This window comes from Papaver somniferum, chromosome 2, assembly GCF_003573695.1.
Source record: "Papaver somniferum cultivar HN1 chromosome 2, ASM357369v1, whole genome shotgun sequence".
Lineage (NCBI taxonomy): Eukaryota > Viridiplantae > Streptophyta > Magnoliopsida > Ranunculales > Papaveraceae > Papaver > Papaver somniferum.
Window position 1 is genome coordinate 160291615 of NC_039359.1, and position 18688 is coordinate 160310302.

At 36.3% G+C, this 18688-nt stretch overlaps 1 non-coding gene across 1 annotated transcript; it reads left to right on the top strand.

Moving 5' to 3' along the window:
* Positions 1–17997: 17997 nt before the first annotated feature.
* On the top strand, positions 17998–18069 carry TRNAD-GUC. The gene has a single exon. It is a non-coding gene; the product is annotated as a tRNA-Asp (tRNA).
* The last annotated feature ends 619 nt before the right edge of the window (positions 18070–18688 follow it).

The window sequence follows — 18688 nt, forward strand, 5'->3', positions numbered from 1 at the left end:
AGTGTTTAATTCTCCAATTTTTTACACGCTTGGTACCTTGATGATGGGCACTATTATTGGTGATACTTTGGAGGTGGCCAAAGCCTTGAACATAATAGAAAGTAAAGGGCCAAGTAGGGGGTTGCATCTTAATGTGAAGAAAGCGGAAGTCTTTTGGCCTTCTATTGATCCCAGAAGCACGGATGATGGTGTTTTCCCCCTGATATTGGTAGACCCTCTAATGGTGTTAAACTTTTGGGTGGGCCGGGGAGTTTATATTTGAATTTTATTACTGACATGTTGTTGACCAGGGTGAATAAGACTGTTCAACTAATGGCGACGATCAAAAAACTCAAAGACCCACAAAGTGAGATGATATTACTTCGCAATTGCACTGGTGTATCTCGATTATATTTTCCAATGCGTACTACCAATCCAACAGCCTTGCAACCAGCCACTGATCTTTTTGATGATCATTTACTTAAGTATTTATGTTTACTCATCACTAGATATGGTGCTGGTTTTGGTCCTCTGCAGCAGAGATTAGCCACCTTGCCTATCAAAGAGGGTGGCCTTGGCATTTAAACCATGGATAACACTCGTGCCTAATGCTACCTCGCTTCTCAGAGTCAGACATCTTCAGTGCAGAAGACAATTCTTGGTAATTTGTTCTCAGCAAACAAAGAATATGCTTATCAGTTGACTCTTCAGAACTTTATCCAGGTATTGGATTACCTCATTCTTATTGTGTCGATGATACTGCACCCCTTCCATGCATGCCCTGACATTCACTTATTTTGATGCAGTCAAGAAGCAAATCCCAGAGCAATTTCATATGTATGCAAGAGATTCCATTTTGTGGCAGTGCAACCGTGTCAAGCATGCCCAAGATTATTTACTAGCGATACCTATTAGAGGGATTAATCAGTGACTTGGTCCTAGACACTTCCGAGTTGTGCTCTGTTATAGACTTGGTATCCCTTTGTTTGTTGAGAATGGTTTGTGCTCAAGTTGTAACCGAGCTACGGAAATCTTCGGAGACCATGCGCTTCATTGTGCTAAAGATGTTGGGAGCAAGTTTCGACATGATCTTGTTCGTGACGTTATGATTGACATTTGTTACAAGGCTGGTGTACCTGCACGTAAGGAAGTATCTCTTGGTATTCAGTCAGATGATGACATAGACTTGAGGATTTCGGATATCTTGTTCTCGAATAGGAAAATGGTCGGGATGTTTGTATGGATGTCACCGATGTCTCGTCCTTCACTAGTGATGGTGTTCGCTCATTTGTCCCAGGAAAGGCTATTTTTAAGGAAGTTTCAAGAAAGAGCACTAAATATTTGGACAGCTGTACTTCTTTAGGTTATGGTTTGGGTGTTTTAGCCTTCTCTATTTTAGGGGAGCTTGGTGACGACACTTTGTGTTTTTTCAAGCGTATGAAGAACGAGGTTTCTCGCTGAAGGTCGCAAAAGAAGAAGTCTCGGATATATAATTAAAGGCCTTGTTCTGTAAGAAAAACCTCCGTTATATAGTTAGTAATGATGCTAGTAGTGGTTTTGGTAGTTTTATTTTTTATAGATTAGGCGTTGCTATTCAAAGAGGAGTTGGAGCCCAGCTTGTTGCTAGGCTACCAACTAAAAGCTGTGTTTGAACTATTATTATTTTTTCTAGATATTGTTTTAGTATATAAATAAACCTTGAAATATAAGTTTTTTTTTGAATAAACAAGGACCCTTTTTCATTAATGGAAATCCGAGGTTACAATGAGTTTAAGACCGAAAATAAGAGAATACAAAGTAACAAGAACATACCGTAAAAGTACAATTCCGAGAAATCTGACAAGAGAAAGAGAAGGATTACCTAAGTAAGACAAATACAAGTATGAATAAGATCCGATTAAATCGGAGGAAGAGTGTTTTTTCTCGTAAGTAAACCCCAACCATTTAGTTTGTTTTTATTCTCTAGAAAGATATGCTCCCAAAATAGGAGTAATTTTCTCAGATCTCTTGTATCTAGTGATGAAGCTTCCGTCGTCAAAGAAATCACCGATGAAGATGAATATTTTTTCGTTGGAGAGCATCACTATCGATCTTAGAACCCAACCCAATATCCAAGAACTGCCATTAAAGCGAAGATAAACATCAGAAGAGTAGATAAAACCACCATAATGGTGTAGATAAGTAGACATCATAATAAAAATAAAGCTAAAACTACTAACTAACCTAGAAAACAAGAAATAGTGAAGAAATCTGCTCAGATCCGGTCTAAAATGGACCAGATCTGAGCGTAGAAGGGTTGTTCTTGATGGTTTTGTTGAAGAAGAAAGGAGTGAGAGTGAGAGTGAGATGAGAGACAAAAGCAGTGGTAAGACCTCCTTTTTAAAGGTTTGAAATATAACTCATGAGCCTCTTGTGCTCATCAATTCCAATAACTCTTATAGCGTGTTAATTTGGATACCAGAAGCATAATTCAAAAGCAAAACTATTTTACTTCACCAAAAGTTAACTTTTCGATTTCTAGAAAACGTTGGTCTTGAAATTCCATACCCAAACTGACTTCTATCCTTTCGACTTATAGAAGTCAAAAAGCAACTTCTCATATGCTACCCAAGCAAGTTATTACAGTAGATTAAATTTACGATAACTTGTGCATGAGCTATCACACAAAACCAAGGTCTCATGTAGACATACGACAGGTGTATTCACTAAGAATATTTATCTCATTATTTTGCTTTCAAAAGAAACACTTTCATATTAACTCATTATTTTTCTAGTTTACCATTTGGATATGTTGGCTATTAGATACGCAGGATATTAAAAGAGTTTTTATGAGAACAGAGATAACAGAAACCCATATGGTTCAATACGAACTAAAGAATAAGATGGTTGAGAAAACTTAAAAGCATATTTTATAGTCTGTTATCGAGAAATTTGTTGCTATATAAATTTTTTTTATTCCTAAAGAGGTTAGCAGGCAAAAATTTTTCTAAGAGTATAGTGACAAATGTAGATGCAAATGTTAATATTTTTGTTCCGCTAATTTCTTTTTGTAATTTTAAAATAGAGACACTTTTTTTCGCTTAAAATGTTAAAATTGTATTAAGAAAAAAAATGCTTATACAACCATCACATTAAACCCTAGTCTAACTTAATATAACATCCTAATTGAATAGGACACTGCTTACAAGTATAGTTGTAATCTTTGGTTGTTTCTTTCTTCAGTAGTCACTTATTTGGAACCTTATTTTCCTATGAATTGTCAGCTATTATATTTATTTTCTTACAATTATTTATGGCCGAACTAGTAAGAACACATGTGTGATACACAAGCTTGAATTATTTGACTCATTCAACATCAATTTTTTTGCATAAAATAAAAATTTAGTATTCTTATTTGTCTCGTTACATAGATAATTCAAAGAGCTTCTCAAATATATATATTTTATAAAAATCCGGAGTATATTTTGAAAGATATACTCCCTCCGTCCCGTTATTAGATGACCTAGTTCAAATTTGCACAATTGTTAAGGTAAGGAAGGGAAAAGAGTATTTTTAAGTATATTTTTATAATACTACCCTTATAGATATATAACAACATGTAAAATTTAGAAATGATTTATCTCTCTAACTATACTACGGATGTTGGAAAACTTTATACAATTGAAAAGTATTTTAAAACACCTACACAACGAATATAAACATGCCTATCAAATAATGCATATTTCTTATACTAACAACAATCAATTAAAAGGGAAATTTTATAAATATCCCCTTGTTTAGTGAAATAGGTCATTTATTATGGGACAAAATCTGGAAAAAAAGGTCATATAATAGTGGGACAGAGGGAGTATTAAGTTTTTTAATTTTTTGATCTATTTTAAAAATAATGGCATTTCTGTAAATATGTACGTTTTAATGGTTTTTTTAATACGGTGTTATTTGATATACGTTTCTACCCTTTATTTTTATTGAAATTACATGATATAATAGAGATTGGTAACTTAAATGAGGACAACTTTGTAATTTATAGGTCTCCTATCAAAAAGAGCTATTTTCTTTATATTAGTAAGATTTATTGCTTTACATGTTTTGCATTGTTTGTTTTTAAATTTGCAGAATTTTTGAGGAAAAAATATTTCTTAACCTGTGTATTTTTATATTATTTTTATTCAAAGCAAATATATTTTCATGAATTTTTGTGGCTTGATCGGATGAAGATGCAGTGCCTATTGTGAGAAGGTTGTGAGCAAATAAAGAACGCGCAATTGGGGGATACTAAAACTAATTGGGGGATAGAGGAAAAGGACAAAAACTGGATATAAATATCAAATCAGGATCACCCCTTATCTAAGTAATTTATGTATTTCCTAATCTACCCCTCACTAGTCAGGTTTAATGGTTAATTATAATTAGAAAAATCAGAAGATTATTTGATAAATGATTAGTGTGTATTTTAAGTTGTATTTGGGTGGGTGAGATGAGAGTATCAGGAGGGAAAAATTTTGAGAGAGAATTATTTTTTTTGGTGAAAATGGAGGATGATTGTGAACAGAGAATTGATGCTGAATCTTTAGCTCAACTACAACAAGGAGCATATCTTCAATCATCTGCTAATGACAACAATTCACAATTGCAATTCTTTGTTTAACCAACACCCTTGAATGATGATTTTTATGAGCATGGATAGTTTTTTTGAAGAACTTACACAAGAAAGTAAACTAGCACAACATACAAGCATCCCCAACTACACTCGTATCATCAAAAGAGGGCCGAACAACAATCCCCTTCAAATATTCATATCACATCCTTTGCTTGCAAAATTGGCTCATACATGTTTTGGTGTTCTTATGATGTATTGCACCTACAAGAAAAACAAATACAATATGTCGTTGTTTAACATCGTGGGGCAAACATCGGACAAGGTATCATTCACATTGGCTTGGTGTTTAATGGAAAACGAGAAAGATTATAATTATATTTGAGCATTAAGACAATTGAAATTATTCTTCCGGGAAAATCATCTTCCGAGGGTCATCATAACCGATAACGATGACGCATTAATGAATGCAATATCCGACGTCTTCCCGGGTGCACAAAATTTCCTGTGCACATATCATATACATCAAAATGTAATAAAAGCTTGTCATGCTTTGTTTGAACCCACTAATGCGGATATTAAGAATAGAATGATTGTTCAACTAGAGGAAGACGTTCGCAAGAAGAAACTACACCCTAAGAAGAAGAAGATGGAAGAGGAAATATTAAAGAGCGAGTGGACAAAGAACTCGATGAAAATCATAAAAAGTGGTTGGAATTTCTAAGAGAGTGGGAGAAAGTTTATTGGTCTCTTACCGAGGATACGTACGAAAATAATTTGAACATGTTTGTTTCCAATTGGAACGAAGTGTATCCAAGTGTCGTCTCGTATTGTCGAAAGCAATGGTTGGATAAGTACAAGAAAAAATTTGTGTATGCATGGACAAACCGGTATAGACACTACGGGAATGAAACAACTAGTATAGCGGAGTCCTCTTATGGGAGATTTAAATATCTCATCGAGTCTAACCAAGGAAACGTGGTTACGGTCACCGAGGCAATGGAGAAATACTTCAAGAGTGATATCGATAGGATCAAGAAGGCTTTTGAGAAAAGCTCGATGGAAAGGATGACTCAATATCTTCCGTATGGTAAGTTGCTACGAGGAATAGAATTCAACATGTCTTAGTGGGAAACAAAACACATGATGAGAGAAATGCAAAAAGAGATAAACTATGGAAAATCGGGTGATGTGTGTATTTGTCCCGACATATCCTCATTGGGCCTTCCGTTTCGTCATATGCTTGTGAGGTATGAAGAAGTAATACCTATTGAGGTTATCGATCCGTTTTGGAAGCAACTATCTTTCACCCTTCCCCCTACGGAAGCTCCCGGAAAATCACCATGAGACACGAACGAAGCAAAGGAATTCTTCGAAGCTTACTCACGGGGAAACTCGGCTAGCCTGCAAGTCTTGTTGAGCCAACTAAGGCTAATTACTCGCCCATGGACAACACAAAATGAAGAGCCAACAAAGGGAGATCCTCCCGGTAGACCACAAACCAAAACGACAAGGAGAAAACAAAGAAAAGAATTAAAAGAAATGAGTCAACGTGAATGTGAACTCGAGGCAAGTAAGAAACGAGATCCAACCACATGTCAGATTTCAGAAGCAAGGTTCACGGAATCGCCAATTCCAAAGAAAAGGGGTAGGCCGAGGAAGGAATCACTATCAATTCAACAACAAACGACGGATTACGCATCCGCACCAAAATTCGATGGATCGGAGGTTCCAAAGAAAAGGGGTAGGCCGAAGAAGGTACCCACATCGATTGAACAAAAACAACGAGCCGAGGATGCGTATGACACAACTAGAGTCGATGAAACGAAAGTTCCAAAGAAAAGGGGTAGGCCGACAAAGGTACCTACATCAAGTGACAAAGAACAACAAGGCGAGCATTCCGAAGGCACACCCATAGTTGATGGAGAGGCGGTTGCAAAGAAAAGGGGAAGGCCGACGAAGGTACCTACATCAAGTGACAAAGAACAACAAGGAGAGCATTCCGAAGGCACAACCATAGTTGATGGAGCATAGATTGCAAAGAAAAGGGGAAGGACGACGAAGGTACCTACATCAAGTGACAAAGAACAACAAGGTGAGCGTTCCGAAGCTACACCAAAGATAAGTGATAACAAAGGTAAGCGACCCATATCTAGTTAACCACAACACGATGGTGACAACTCCGTATCCATGACCAAAGTTAATGTAGTTTCGGTTCCAAAGCTTAGGGGTAGGCCACAAAAATACAGACTCCCATCGCATATTCAACCAGTTGAAAATGTAGAGTTGGCAGAGGATGGATTGGAGATGATAAAGCTAAAATATGGTAATATGAAAATGTACAAGGATGCTAAAACAGGTAGGACCACTACCATACCAAAATAAAGTCTTATATAGATCAACTTCCCGAGATTATTCGCGAATATATTATACATACAGATGATGTCGATGGATATGGAAATTGTGGCTATCATGACGTGACCGAACAATTAGGAATCTTTGAGACGGCGGTTAGTAAAGGGATGACATCATGCCGATACGCTTGAATGAGGATGGCCGCTCAACTTGTTAAAAGGAATAGCTTTTATGAGCAATTGCTTGATGATGATGAAAATTTTGATAGTTCGTATGCTTGAGTGTTAGGGCCCGAGAACGAGATGAAGTTCCTTCCTACTCAATATTGGATGAGAATGGCGGTTTGTGGGCATCTAATGGAGGATACATTTAATTGTGTTGTTCATTATTTTGCCCCCACCATCCAAGTAACATATACACCAAAGTGGCAAACGTGCGTAGGATCTCTTAAGAAGAGAAGCATCGTTTTGGCGTTCGTGAACCAGAATCATTTCATTATTTTGAAACTCAAGGAAAATTGTCAATTTCCACTGATTTGTGCGTTGACTAAAACACAAGGACATAGTTCCTAATCACTCGGAGGAGTGGATGAAATTGTACGAGGAGAATCACCAACTTTGGGATGCGTTGGCACTATCAATTACCCGAGAGGAGATACTAGTTCATATGTGCGGAAGCGATGATGAGTAATATGGATATATGTGGTTCACTAATACGTAAAATTTTGTTTTTTTGGAAGTTTGAATTGTAATCATAAGATGATATTTTGATGCCAATGCCGGCATGATTGTGTTTTCTATATTACAATGCCGTGAGTAGGTGTAGAGATCCATATTCTCGTCAACGCTATTTGACCGGTCTAGAAATGATCAAGAGACGATTTAGCCACTAATGACTCGATGAATCAAATTTTAACATTAATTAATAGAAACTAATAAAATAATAATTTAAACATGAAAATAGTACCGTTGGATAAGTCGAAAAGTTATATGGGATGGAGTACAAGAACACGCCAATCGGGTACCAAATGAGGAATATACGGCACTCGAAAGTTTAATTTATGGAAGTTTAACTTTATTCAGCACTGTTTGATTTCGGGTTTGACTTTGGATTTTACTAAGCCAGTAAATTAGTAGATATAAACAGTGATTATTTTCTTAGTCTTTAAATGATATCATAATAGGTGTAACCATGGTGTCATAATTATTTGCATATAACTATCATTAATTAGTTATTATATTGTACGGGACTTGAAGAAGTGATCTTCTTCTTATTTTTGTTTGTAAGAGAGTAGGTGCCTGTTGAGTTTGGGGAGGAGCTTAACATGAGTCGTACTAACTTCATTATTGTTTCTTTTAAGTGATAAGTTTTGAGAAAGATACGTATTGAAAAAAAATACGGAGAGAACACGAAGGAAAGGAAGAAATAGCTAGCTAGTAAAATAGATGATATAATGATGTTGATAACTTGGAATCATGGAGGAATTCAGTGAGATGATAGTAGAGAAATATTGTTGTGGATGTAGTAATAAATGTTAGGACTTGGGAGAGTTTCTGTTGATAGAAAGAAGGAAGAGGTCAGATCATAAAAGTTAGGACTTGGTGGTGTTCTTGGAGTTCTTGATAATGTTAAAAAGGATTAGGAATAGGAGTTGATGGTGTTCATGACGGAGGTGAAGGAGAAAAGATGGAAACTTGTAAAATCAACTTAGGTAACCTTACTGATCCATTTTTGATTGTTTATATTGATTTGGGTAATGATTGGATATGATAAATGGCATAGAATCAATCAAATATGAAAACCCATACTCATGATTTTATGTGGAGTTTTGTGTGTCTCTGCCTTATGTTCTCGCATGATTATGATCGATTTAAGCTGTGATTTAGATGTAAATTATAGCATGATATTATAGAAGAGTCTTTAAGCAACTAAAATTCTGACTGAAATTTAGACTAAAATTTGGACTACCATGGAATTAGTTATGAATTTTCAAAGTTCAACCGTTCCGACTGAAATTCTGGGACAGTTGTGAGTAAGCAACTAAATGTACTTTTTTTTAGGTATGATCGGATCAGAACTGGTTTCCGGTCAAAACAAAGTTGTAAAGGAGACGAATACATTTCCAAAGAGATAATAAGTGATCAATTTGGATTAATAATGAGTGATTTATGATCCCCGAAAATTGACTCCTTGTGCTGTGTAGGAACTCTAAAAATAGGTATTAGTGTCTGTCAGGGGTTTGTAAAATTGACCGACTCAATTGGGGAAGTCAGTGAGCTGACTCGAGAATCACACCGAGTTAGATGGTTGAGTGTTGGACCGGGTCGTGGGTCGACCTGATGGGTCGGGTTTGGGTTTATGGGTCTGATTAACGGGTCAGGCCCAATAGGCTTAGGACCAGAAATCTTATTTTGTGTTTTTGGACCACTTATGGTCCGAATTAGCTTTCAGTTCCTTCTGCAAAGTTGTATAGTTTTTCGAGGGATTTCCGATGATACCCTATTTGACCCTATTTGGATAAGCAGATATTAATTTATGCCTAGAACATTAAATACCAGGTTATATAATTATTGATAAAACTAGAATCATTAGTTGTTTCACTTAGCCTATAACTATAGACTTGTATCAATTTATGTAGTGAACTTTGTATGAGCCTTTTGGCTAAATTCGTAGAGTGCTTGTGTGATTAACAGTTAGTCTTTATTAACAACGGTCGATTCAAAGGATGAACCAGTGGATCGCGGATCTCGAGGTAGGCATGGCTTGTCATCAAATCAGGTGGGAACTCTGTAACCTTCTTGTAATCATTAAGTTTACTTTATCTGCGAGCATGACGAGTCTTTAATTTATGTAAGTATATTGTATGTAATTCAATGGGTATGTTGTGTAATATGCGTTGGGTGGTTTCCCCGCGAAGAGTGTTTGTGTTTCCCCATAGCTCTTGGCTAAATTTTAGTAGGGCAATGCTACGTTGTTCGAATATTACCTAGTAGTCCGGCTTTACCCCGGTTGATTATTATTACATTTTATTGTCTTAAGATAGTAGTCTGGCTTTTCCCCGGTTGATTATTACCTAGTAGTCCGGCTTTATCCCGGTTGATTATTATATATACTATTTTATTTGGGGAAGTCACTCATGTGCGTATTATACTTGATTGTGCAGTCTTAGTAGTATGACTGGGTTACTATGATCTTGACTTAGGAAGAAATTCTAGGTTCATGACTGGATATGGTTATTATTCGGTGACTTCGGTCTACGAATAATGATTGGGCCTTTTGTGAACCTGCCGTGCGGGGTCAGATCATAGTAATCGAAATCTTATTATATTCTAGAGTTAGATGGTGACATTGGGTTTTAGGAGGTGTACGCATTCCACGATAATATCTTACGGTACCTGGATTCATGTTATCATTTGAGACTGGAGTTATACCTAGCATCTTCTTCTCCATTGAGTGAGACGAGGTTAGGATAACATATGTTTAGGTTGTTTAACTCAATTCTCGTAGATCCATCCGGTGGTGTATCTTTCATGGATATTTCCACGATGGACGCAATATCTGGGGAAAAGAGTTGAAGCAATCTTCTCCTTCGTGTTGTGTGTAAAAGGAGTTATCTGATTTCTTCTATTACTCTGTTTTAATTTCATTATCTTTTAGAACTGTGAAACATGTTAGTGATTACTTCAAAGTTATATGTTTCTGTTGGGTACCCCTTTTGGGATGATGTGCTCACTCGTTCCCACTTCAGTTTCAGTAATAAGAAGAAATGGTGGGCGTGAAGATTTCCGTTATCGTAGGTTAAAGCTTTTTGCGATGTTAGAGATGTTATGAATCTTTTATATATCTTTATTCTTTATTTGTTCTGTAAAACAACACATTAATATATTCATATCACAAGAGAGTTCTTCATTTATACACTATCAGAGTGTATGGGTTTGTTTTTGGAATTAGCTTATGTAACTGAGTTTCTTAAGATCGGGAATATAGGTTTGATGCTTCAATTAGGTTGTAATCCTATTAGCTAAGCAGGAGATTAGGTTTGGGCATCACAGTAGGACCGGCATAGGCCTAAACTTTTGAAACAGCGCCGGATATTCAGAAAAACTAGAAAACTCTGACAAAAATATTTTGCATCTGGAAAATGCATACTAGCGGCTTGGTAGCCAAAAATATTTCAATGTCGAAACTCTGAAATTTCTGTAGTTTTGAAATTCGGAGTACCGGCATAGTCGGTATTATTTTTGACCATGCCGGTACTGTCAGAAAAACATTAAATCGGTGCTTTTCAACATTACCGGCATTCCTAAACTATGCCGGAAAAGAGGTAATTTGACATAGGAACAAGAACACTAGATTGTTTATAAAAGTCATCTCCAAAGTTAAGATGTTCCAAACCGAAAGCAAATCAAACATAAACCAGAACAAGCAAAGAGTTTAGCAAACACACACAAACAAACAAAAACCAACACTACATTATTCAAGACCTAACTAATGCTATAGAAGAAACATTAACAAACATCTTCGATCACTCACTCCTTGGCTTCTTGTGTACCCTCTTCTTCCTTTTGACCCACAAGTATCTTGCCTCTGGATCTTCAATTTTGTCTATCTTTTCCTCGACTGTCTTCACTTCTTCCAGGGTCAGCACATTTCCTTTCTTGTTCTTTCCATTAAACCACTTTCCCAATTTGCCTAGCCGCTGACGCTGTTGTCATATTTTTCAACATAGTTAGTATGTACACTTATATAAGTGCATAAATATAGATTAAAAGAATTAGAAGTGATCAAAAATTACGTACCAACAACACAAGGGTCTTTTGAAGTCCTGGTACAGTTGTTTCAGCCGGAGTAGTGGAGGGAGGTTCTGCTTGTGGAGGAACTTCAATAGTATCCGGGCGTACAATATAAGGATGCAAGTACTTCCAATGACCTCTAAGAAAGTCTGGTTCCGACTCATAACCGTTTTCCGCCAATTCCCGACCAACCCTATCCATCACAAATCCTCGTTGTTCCCTTCCCCTCCAATGTACATGTAGGGGATTTGGGCGGTAAACTACCAGAGTATGATTTTCATTTGCTTGGCATTGAGGAAAGTCATGAGAGAATTTCTGATAAGATGTATAAGTAAGACTTTTCTGCTTGTACCCAAGTTGGCGCATTACACGGCGAGGGTTGTGCATAATAAATCCTTTTGGATGAAATAACGGTACGTTGTAAAATGAAACATTGTCACGCCTTGCAAAGTGAACTCCTCTGGCATTCTTATATGGGTCAAACACAACATCTTGGGCAGCGACGGAGTCCAAAGCCAATCTCATGGCAAATAACCGTTTCTTGTTATTGGGCTTCCGAGCATTGTTGAAAAAACATTTCTGAGCATTGTTGCCATTGACGTACTAAATTCAACGATTTATTGTTCGTGAACAATGTTGGGAAGCGTTCATAAGCCCACACCTATTCCAATGAAAGATCGTTCCAATGAAATGTATAAGAAATGAAATAATTGGAAACTAACAAAATTAATGACAATGATCACAAAATAACTAATTACTATACCTGAATTACAGTGAAATTCCCATTAAATTGACAGGCGTTTGATGAGTTTCAAAAGTTGTTGCAGTAGTAGAGTTCGTCTAAGACTTGTGAAGGTTCGATTTTGAAATTTAATAAAAATAAATATACAAATAATGTTAACAATGGTGAGAGGTACTGGGACTAATAATTTCACCAAATTCCATTCATGTGATTCAAAATTATTCCTGCACAATTATAGCCTATATGATAACAATTTGTTGACTCTAGTTCCTTGCCTAATGTAGATTTTGAGAGCAATGAATGTAAATCTAAAGCATGAGGTATCAAAACATTTTAGCTAAGCATGACCCATCAATTGAAATGACACCCATTCAATAAAAACCATAAATAATTTCATTAATAGTGCAAGTAGTCATAAAAAGAAATTAATTTATTTACCACAATGACGAAAAATGGCTCCATCCGTCGTCCCAGCATGTGATTCTAGTTCCTCATTATTACAAAGAAAACTAAATAGAAGAAATAAAAAAAATTGTGAAACTGGATACCGGCTCACCGGCTCTCCAAAAAAAATCACCCTTGGTTTCCTATTCTCGACATCAATATATAGATTTCAACAAAATCTAATCTTCCTCTTTTAATTCTCTTCCACATGTCATGTCCAATGGGAGTGTGCCACTTGTCTAAGAATACACAATATCACCTAATAAAGACTCGCCACATGTACGACCACTTGCTTTTCTTTTAATGGGAAAGAAAATATTATATGAGCTCATACTGATCTTATGTACGAGGTAAGTACTCATTTTGTCATTATCTCAATTCCAAAACAGGCGTCATCTATTAATATGGTGAAGTATATATTATGCTCAAAATCAATCTTCTTTAGTTGCAAAAGATATTTAGTTTCCTTTCTTCCTCCACCATGTCGACATACCTCGTACATTAATTATTGAGTAGGATTTTTCATTTTACGTGATACCTCCTAATTCCTTCTAGAACTAATCACCAAGTCCTTCATCCTAAAATCCACGGGACCAAAATTCCCGAGCATGTTAGTTTCTTAAACCAACTTCAGCCCATCATCTCCTTCACTAACTTAAATTGGGCCTATCCCATTTAGATCCAAAAGTATCCACGACCCATGTACTCCGAAGTCCATATTTTCTTCTTGGAATCCTAGTTTTAGCCGATTTTCTTGGAAGAGCCCATTTTATTCATTTACCTACAAAAACACAATCAATACCAAAATAAGCACCAAAAATATATATTTTGGGTAGTAAATATGTAAGAATTAATCGCTCATCACACCCCCAAACTTATATTTTGCTAGTCCCTGAGCAAATTTATTCTAGAAAATAAAAACTCACTAGGTGGCCCTAGTGACCGAGTTAATCTAGGGAGGGTTTACCAGAGGTGTACCCACAAAACCATTACTTCTAATTGGTCACAAGTATCCAAAGAGCTATGAGGACATACATATTCTCAATCTATCTCCAAGTAACTAGAATGCCAGAGAAATTAAAGGTGTCAGCTCTAAAGCTGACTGAAGAAAAGGGGAGACACATCCGCAACACTGCTAGATAAAGAGATACCCGCTACACAGCTAGATAAACATTGTAAGATGCGTCCGCTGCTTTACAGCTGGATAAGATTAGGAGAGAGATAAAGATGAGAGGGACATCTGCTACACAGCTGGACTAATTACCTGTGATGAGTTAAACCAGTGCTAGAAAGATCTTGTGCCAGATTGAAAGCGGACTAACAAAGCAACCAAATGTATCTTTCTTCGACTCTCTCATAGTGCTCAGTAGAAACAACGTCTTTTTCGGTCTTCAACTGTTGATGATAAACTATCGAACCTCATAAAACCTTGACAATTAACTCTTCTCTTCGATTTCTTCATTGACTTATAAATTTCTACTTCCCTTTGGCCTTATTGAACAAAACGTAACGATGATTTTTTTCATCTTTCATTTTTTTCATTTTTTTTTCATTTTTTTTTTCATTTTTTTTTTTTTTTGGAAACAAAAATTACAAGACAACAATTTACATGGCCATGAGAGAAGGACTTTCAAAACTTGGATCTTCGCAACTTGTGATGTCTTGGTATCATGGATTCTAACAACTTATATCATTTCCTCTTATAACTTCAACTTTGATTTTTGAATTATTCTTTTCTATTGTTGCTTCTAAACCTAAAACGTCTTCCACTTTCTTCATAGATTTTGATGTCGCTCCGCTTGTTGATGATGATAAGTTTCTACTGAGAGAGAGTCGCAATCCAGTAACTAAGACTACATTGTGAGGTTGTTTTTTCTTTCTGGCATTTCGTGACCTACTTGCCTTTCCATCATGTATGGTTAGGTCCATCACGGTTACCCTCTAAAAGGAACAAGTTCTCTCCTGAATTTCAAGGATCTCAATGTCTTTTTCTCTAATGTCTCAAAAGGTTGTTATCCCTAGCATTCCAATTTTTATCTTTTCCGTGAGAAACAGTATGTAAACTTAGCTAACCGGATACTGTGTGACGCTAGAAGTTTCAAAAGTGCAACTAAAAAGTTCTTCCCCACCCCCAAACTTAAATCTAACATTGTCCTCGATGTTCTAAAGATAAAATTAAAAGCATGAACAAGGAGAAACTATTACCACTTGAGGGAAAAGAAATAAGGAAGAATATTACCGTGTCGCATGAAAATGGGTTACCTCCCAATAAGTGCTAAGTTTAAAGTCTTCAGCCAGACATCGGAAGGAATTAGTCACCTCATAGTATCATACAAAAGTAGCCGGAATAACTGTGGGTCATCTAGATCAAAAAGTGCTAACCACAAGAAGAGGAAACTGCAACAGACCAAGAAGATACCGAACATACCCTTGTTTAAGACAACTACAACTAGTTGTGGTTCAGGTTCAGGCTCTATGAAAGGGTCTAGATAAAATATTTTCATGGACTGCATTTCCTCATATCTAAGATCCGATTCAGGTATTAGAGTCTGGAAAAAATCAAGTAAAAACTTAGAAGCACATAATAATAACCTAAATAACTGCGGATCCTTAAATTCAACCAGGTTTGACTCACACAGCTGACCAAAAGAAAGAGGCGGTCTTCCTTAAGCAAATGTGTCGACCCTATTCTCCTAAAGTAATTAGGTTTAGTCTCAAAACTTAATAACCGACACATCTCAAAATCATATGTTCCCACAATTGGAAGAAAAGTTTTTGGTGGGAAAACAAAGTCAATTTTGGTATGATAGCCTGGGTTAACCACATCAACCAGAGGATGCGTTTCTAACAACTGAGCTCTCCTATGGACACAACTAGGTTCAGGAAAAAGTGTATGAAGATAATCTTGTAAGGTGGCTGAGGCACAAATTTCAAGTCCCGACTGAGGGATCTTTGTAAGAGCTAAAGGTATGGCACAAGGGGAATGATAATCACCCCCAAACTTAGATTTTTGGGTATCTCTAGATAGACTAGCTACAATTTCATTAATTTATAGATTGTTGGAATCCTGAAAATAGTCAATTGATTCTTCTAGGTTATACTCAAGTGACGCATCCTCACTCATATTTAATAGCTCTACGAGTTCATTTTCTTCGTCTAAGACCATTGTTTCTAAATCGCTAGACTCTAAAACAGTATTCTCAAAATAAACTCGTTCCTCTAAACCATTATCGACTTCGTAATCAAAAGGAAATACTACATCATCTAAAGAGGTGGTATCTCTAATCAAATCCTCGTCCTTTTGAATAGGTGAATAATCATTAAAATTATCGGGATTTGAACCAGAAATAACACTATCATCATAAAGTTCATTTAGATTAACAAATTCCTAATCACTATGCCTACAAATTTCAAATTCTTCATCAACACTATCCACATCATAATAACATGAAAAAGATCGAACCTCATCAAAACAAGTAGTGCTACCAATTCTAAACTTGTTATCATGATTATGTAAATAACTATCTTCATTCTCAAGGGTATTATTGGATACACTATATTGGCAATTCAAGTAATTTCGAGCAATTCTTTCGTTCGTCTCAGCTATCCGCTTGAGGTGGTCTTCTAAAGAAGGTTCACTCATTATTGTAGTTCTTTCGTCTATAATTATACTATTCATCTCAGCTAACTTACGCGTCGACTCAGCTAACTTCTTGAGGGACTCTTCTAAAGGAGGAATAGGAACATAGGTATCATAAAAAGGACTACTTTTCAATAGTTTGATTGTATCCTCTAGAGACGAAGAAATAGTACTATAATCTTCTTGCTCGTAAGACTGATGCATATGTGGATAGTAATTGGGCTCACCAGGGTATGACCCATATCCTTCCAAAGGATGGCGTTCCCAACCACTATTCCCAACATGGTCATAAAAAGGATGATGTCCATATTCAAATTCAGGTCGATAATCATTATATTGGCTTCTATCATACCAGTTCGACATTCTTAATTGCAAGGGAATTCTACACAATCACAAACAAGGCTGACTCGACCAAATCAAACCTATAAAATCTAGCAAACAACAAGCATGATGGCTCCACTTAGATTGTTTCTAGACCAGCTTCTAATCTTTCGAAAAGGAATTCGTTACAATATGAGAAAACCTCTCTGGAATCAATTCGAGTTTAAGTAAGTTGAATTGAGACGAGAGAAGCTGCGAGGAGCTTTGATACCCAAGGTCTCACCGGTATTATAAGGCGGCGCAGTCACGCATTCAACTCGCAGAAACCATCATGAACTTCAAGTATGCTCAAAAGAGTAACCAATATTTTTCGAACGACTTTCCTATTAAGCTCGTTACCCTATAGGTCTCGTTCTAGTCAAAATTTTAAGCTTAGGTTCGCGTTTGGTTTCGTTTTCCTAAGGCAGGCAAGAAGGAAACAATGATGAAATCTGAGTCCTTATCTTAATTTGGCCAGGCCTTGCCCTTTACTAGGAAATTAAAACAACCGTATTCAAATCCTCAGCATATATTCACCTTAAGGCATACAATAAACCTGCTGACAGGGGATTCGCGGGTGTTTCGAAAGCTTACCTCCCGTACCAGACGGGCGCAAAACCGCTGAAGTCGACTCGGGCCACGACTCCTATGTCATGTGCGAACCCGAGGGGCCGAGACGATATTGTAATCGTCGTCCTTCCCTGCAAACAGTTTTATATTTAATGTACCCTTCTTTAGGGTTTAAAAAAAATTTGTCCAAGTCTAAAGTCCAAATAAAGTGCAAAAGAAAAGAAATAAAAAAAAAATAATTACAAAAAATGGAAGGTCTCTAAAAATAAATAAATAAATTCTCTCTTTTTCTTTTTAATTTTTCGTTCGCTTTTTTTTTTTTTTGCCTTGTCTTTTTCCTTCTCTTTTAGCTTTAAGCTTTGATTCCAGGTCTTTAGTATCAAACTTCAAACCTGTAATACAAAGACACACCCAAAGAAACGTAAAAAGAACAAATGAAAATAAAAAAAACCTAAAAATTCTACCTAAGCACAAATCCGCATTGGCGGCGCCAAAAATTTGATGAGTTTCAAAAGTTGTCGTTGTAGTATAGTGGTAAGTATTCCCGTCTGTCACGCGGGTGACCCGGGTTCGATCCCCGGCAGCGGCGCCAAAAATTTGATGAGTTTCAAAAGTTGTTGTAGTAGCAGAGTTCGTCTAAGACTTGTGAAGGTTCGATTTTTAAATTTAATAAAAATAAATATACAAATAATGTTAACAATGGTGAGAGGTACTAGGACTAAGAATTTCACCAAATTCCATTCATGTGATTCAAAATTATTCCTGCACAATTATAGCCTGTATGATAACAATTTGTTGACTCTAGTTCCTTGCCTAATGTAGATTTTGAGAGCAATGAATGTAAATCTAAAGCATGAGACATCAAAACATTTTAGCTAAGCATGACCCATCAATTGAAATGACACCCATTCAATAAAAATCATAAATCATTTCATTAATAGTGCAAGTAGTCATAAAAAGAAATTAATTTATTTACCACAATGACGAAAATGGCTCCATCCGTCGTCCCAGCATGTGATTCTAGTTCCTCATTATTACAAAGAAAACTAAATAGAAGAAATAAAAGAAAATTATGAAACTGGCTACCGGCTTACCGGCTCTCCAAAAAAAATCACCCTTGGTTTCCTGTTCTCGACATCAATATATAGATTTCAACAAAATCTAACCTTCCTCTTTTAATTCTCTTCCACATGTCATGTCCAATGGGA